The sequence below is a fragment of the Vulpes vulpes genome, chromosome 12 (genome assembly GCF_048418805.1).
Source record: "Vulpes vulpes isolate BD-2025 chromosome 12, VulVul3, whole genome shotgun sequence".
In the NCBI taxonomy this organism is placed as follows: Eukaryota; Metazoa; Chordata; class Mammalia; order Carnivora; family Canidae; genus Vulpes; species Vulpes vulpes.
Window position 1 is genome coordinate 38763185 of NC_132791.1, and position 4455 is coordinate 38767639.

The following is a 4455-nucleotide window of genomic DNA, read 5'->3' on the forward strand; positions in this document are numbered from 1 at the left end:
AAAGAGGCCCAGATTTGTTAACAACCTGCATGGGACTGCTAGACAGAATTCATCTCCCACAGCTCACCTTAGATTTCTCTGTTGAGGCTCTGAACTACTGTCCTAGATAAGAAATAACTCAAATCTAGAGAACTGTACTTCTCTAGAGGAGGGAGGAGAATGCCTCCCACAGTGGTACTAGCCACTGTGGTTAGAAGTCAGGATTTCCCAAAAGGAAAAAGGAGCACTATTGCAGAAGGGAGGGTGGACCTGAGGACCACAGAGAGAAGTTGGGAACCAAGCCACTCTATATTAGACCCTAAGAAATTATAATTTATTGAGCATCTTTGTCTATGACCTTATGAGACCTCACATTTAATGTATAAGCTTTTTTTATTCAAGGTAAGCTCTGTACTCAATGAAGGGCTTGAGTTCATGACCCCAAGATCCAGAGTAGCATGCTCTACCAACTGAGCCAGCCAAGCACCCCTAATGTATCATTTTAAATGTTCTGACAATAAATAAATGAGTAAATAAGTAAATAAATAAATAAATAAATATTCTGACTCTATTGGAGAATTTAACGACTCTGAGTTGTTGATGGAAGAACCAGTTTATGAAGGGAAATTAGGCCCGCCCTTTATTACCTTCTGTTAGCTCTCTATAGAAGTCCTTGTGGAGAAGTCAGTGTTGATGCAGGAGGAACGTACAGTTAATGAGTTCTAGGTTGTAAGCAGTCCAAACAAATACAGAAGTATGGAGGGGGCCCACCGACAGAGAAGCAGTGATCAGCTCAGAAGCAACAGTGAGAAAAATCCCTTTCCTTTTAAAAAATACACTTGAGAAGATGTCTCTTAAAGGAGAGTAAAGTTTGAAAGATATCTATCTATACGTATATGTATACATACAGATAGATAAATACACATAAATCTATTTCTGGATTTTTCTTTTTTAAATTTTAAATATTTATTTATTTATTTATTTATTTATTTATTTATTTATAAGAGACAGAGAGAGAGAGAGAGAGAGAGAGAGAGAGAGAGGCAGAGACATGGGCAGAGGGAGAAGCAGGCTCCATGCAGGGAGCCCAATATGGGACTTGATCCTGGGTCTCTAGGATCACGCCCTGGGCCAAAGGCAGACACTAAACCACTGAGCCACCCAGGGATCCCCCTATTTCTGGATTTTTCTATTCTGTTCAATGAATCTATGTTCCCATATCATACTGTTTTAATTATTATACCTTTGTAGTACATTTTTTTAACTGCTAGATCATCTCACCTTTCAAATTTTTCTTGGCTATCCTCTGCATTTATTAATTAAGATTTTTTAACAAATATTTACTAAACCCTTGCTAGATATTGTAGGTCCTGGGGACAATAAAAGCAGGCAATGTACCAAAAAATCTCTGCTTTCATGAAGCTTATGTTTTAGTGAGGGGATACAGGTGAGGAGCAAAACCAACATAATCCCAGTCCACATGTGACACCCTCAAAGGACCAAGCATGCTTTCTTGTCCCTATATTAAATAAGACTGACACCAAGCAAAATTAATTCACCTATTTGCTCCAGAGAATACCTATTCCTGGAAGATAATGCTATGACCTAAACAGTTTATTTATCAAGATGAAGAGCTTTCTTTTTTTTTTAAAGATTTTTTTATTTATATATTCATGATAGACACAGAGAGAGAGGGTCAGAGACACAGGCAGAGAGAGAAGCAGGCTCCATGCCAGGAGCCCAACACAGGACTTGATCCTGGGACTCCAGGACCATGCCCTGGCCCAAAGGCAGGCCCTAAACCGCTGAACCACCCAGGGATCCCCAAGAAGAAGAGCTTTCTTATTAAGAATTGCCTCAAGATGTTCCTCCACACTCTGCCCAAATCCAGTCCTCCCAACAAGTTCCTTGCTAGCAAAACCCACCTTTAAAAATATTTCTGTAAGGGATCCCTGGGTGGCGCAGTGGTTTAGCGCCTGCCTTTGGCCCAGGGCACGATCCTGGAGACCCAGGATCGAATCCAGGATCGAATCCCACGTCGGGCTCCCGGTGCATGGAGCCTGCTTCTCCCTCTGCCTATGTCTCTGCCTCTCTCTCTCTCTCTCTGTGACTATGATAAATAAATAAAAATTAAAAAAAAAAAGATTTAAAAAAAATATTTCTGTAAAAGTTTCTTCCTAATTTCTTCATTGTAAGAAACTCATGACATAGGTGAATTTAGGCAATAGCTTTGATCCCTAAAGAAGACAGAGAGAGAGAGAGAGAGAGAGAACAAACAGGGGGAGTGGCAAAGGGAGAGGGAGGAGCAGATTCCTCTCTGAGCAGAGAGCTGGAAGTGGGGCTTGATTTCAGGGCTCTGGGACCATGACCTGAGCTAAAGGCAGATGCTTAAATAACTGAGCCACCCAGGCATCCCACAAAAATCCTTTTAAAAAATGTTTTGGGGCATCCAGGTGGCTCAGTTGTTAAGCATCCAATTCCTGATATCAGCTCAGGTCTTCATCTCAAGGTTGTGAGTTCAAGCCCTATATTGAGGGGCTTGTGTGTACATATATTAAGCTTGCTGGCTGTGGAGCCTACTTAATAAATAAATAAGTAAGTAAATAAATAAATAAAGTTTTATATATACGGAAATTTATTCATAATTTTTAAGTCTGTAATATTACTGAAAAATAGATAAATCTTTAGACATAGTGATAAAACTTTAGCTTAAAACACCTTTATCTGAAAAAAATAAAAATAATAAAAATAAATAAATAAAAACCTTTATCTGTTTTTCCCAACTTTCTCACAAAATAAAAGCCCTATATAGTTTTTTATTTTTTATTTTTATTTTTTAAAGATTTTCTTTATTTATTCATGATAGTCACAGAGAGAGAGACAGGGAGGCAGAGACACAGACAGAGGGAGAAGCAGGCTCCATGCAGAGAGCCCGACATGGGATTCAATCCCAGGTCTCCAGGATCGCGCCCCAGGCCAAAGGCAGGCACCAAACCGCTGCGCCACCCAGGGATCCCCCTATATAGTGTTTTAAATACATGACTTGGGGTTAGTTTCTTATGATTTAAACTTTTTAAATTTCTAGGTTAATTCTGTGAGTCCAAGAAATTATTTCCACAAATGGCTTAAGATTACAAATATAAAATCATCTTTACCAAATGAAATTGCAATAACGGATATTTTTAAAAGATTTTATCTCATGGATTCTTTTAATACTACACGTGTTAAGGATGCAATGGGTAAACCGTAAGTGGTATTTACAGATTTTTTTGGTCAACTTTAAGACCTTAAATTCATATGAAAATAAGATAATTAACAAATATACTGTGGTATCCCAAATAATTTTCATGTAGACAAACATGAGCATTAAACATAATTTTAAATTACTCTCGCTCCTTGTTTTTTTTTTGTTTTTTTTTTCGCTCCTTGTTTTTATATACATAATGACTATAGATTAGAAAGATGTGCAAATGCTTTTGAATTATTATGTTTGGAGCCTGCTTCTCCCTCTGCCTGTGTCTCTGCCTCTTTCTCTCTCTCTGTCTCTCATGAATAAATAAATAAAATATCTAAATAAATAAATATGTTTGTATGAACCCACATATGTATGTATGTATTATTCTCCTATCTCAAAATATATTAAAGTAATAATAAATGCTCCATGGAAAAAATAAGCAAGATTGTTCTTGGTTTCCTCCCTTCTAATTCTCTTGTTGGAAAAGTTCAAAATTGATTAGTCTGGTTAAGTTTGTAATAATGAGGGACATTGGTGGCTCAGCAGTTGAGTATTTGCCTTGGGCTCAGGACATGATCCTGGGATCTAAGATCAAGTCCCACATCAGGCTCCTTTCACGGGGCCTGCTTCTCCCTCTGCCTGTGTCCCTGCCTCTCTCTCTCTCTCTCTCTCTCTCTCTCTCTCCCTTTCTGTGTATCTTATGAATAAATACATGAAATCTTTTTTTTAAGTTTATAATAATGAAGATTATTAAATAGAAATAGGAATATACAATCAAAACCATAAATATGGTATGCCTGTTTCCTGTTTAAGGATATTGTTGTGGCATGTAACTATGTTAAATTTGAAGCACTTGACTGGCTCCCTCAGCAGACCATGGACTCTTATCCGTGGGTTGTGAGTTCAAGTCTCATTTTGGGGGTACGGTTTACTTAATAAAAAAATTTTTAAAGAAAAAAGGTGTTAAGCTCAACAACATAATACATACACTGTTTTATTTAATAGCAAGTGTTGGGATCCCTGGGTGGCGCAGCGGTTTGGCGCCTGCCTTTGGCCCAGGGCGCGATCTTGGGGAGCCGGGATCGAATCCCGCGTCGGGCTCCTGGTGCATGGAGCCTGCTTCTCCCTCTGCCTGTGTCTCTGCCTCTCTCACTCTCCCTCTCTCTCTGTGACTATCATAAATAAATAAAAATTATAAAAAAATAATAATAATAATAGCAAGTGTTAAATATATGTTAAAG